The following is a 665-nucleotide window of genomic DNA, read 5'->3' on the forward strand; positions in this document are numbered from 1 at the left end:
GTGGATGGGGGGGGGCAGAAAGCGCCATATCCTTCGGAGAGGCCAAATTTGGGAAAAAAAAAAAATTAAATAAAATAATAACAATAATAATACGTGACTTTGCTATAGATAGAAACGCGCTTTAACCCCTGGTGTAGGAGAAGGAGGCGGCGATGGGATGGGAATGGGGATGGGATTGGGATGGGGATGGGATGGGATTGGGGATGGGATGGGATTGGGGATGGGGACAGGGATGCCGAGCATCACCCCTCATTTTGCTTTTCCCCATCACGATCCCGTATGGACCCCGTAGGGTGGGGTCAGGATGTTTGAAAACAAACTCAAAGGAAAAACATCCATTTGGGGCTCAAAAGCGTCTTTTTGCCGCATTTTTTGTGCTCTTGGTCCCTATAGCATCACGTCCCGGGACTCGGGCTTGACTTTTTTGGGGGGATCCGCCGCGACCCCATGCAAATTTACACCGTCGGGACGCGGCGAAGGAGCATCCCGCCGGGATTTAAGGACGAAGCAGCCCCCGCACCTCATCCCAAGGCCCTTTAATTAAATTTTATGGCGGAAAAAACCCTTCAAGGAGCAAAAACCAGTGGCTCCGGGAGCGGGGACCCCCACCCAGCGTCCCGCCAGGGAGGAAACGCCACTGCCATTGTTTTTGGGGCCGCTTCCTT

The sequence above is a fragment of the Aptenodytes forsteri genome, unplaced genomic scaffold, assembly GCF_000699145.1.
Source record: "Aptenodytes forsteri isolate BGI_AS27 unplaced genomic scaffold, ASM69914v1 Scaffold126, whole genome shotgun sequence".
In the NCBI taxonomy this organism is placed as follows: Eukaryota; Metazoa; Chordata; class Aves; order Sphenisciformes; family Spheniscidae; genus Aptenodytes; species Aptenodytes forsteri.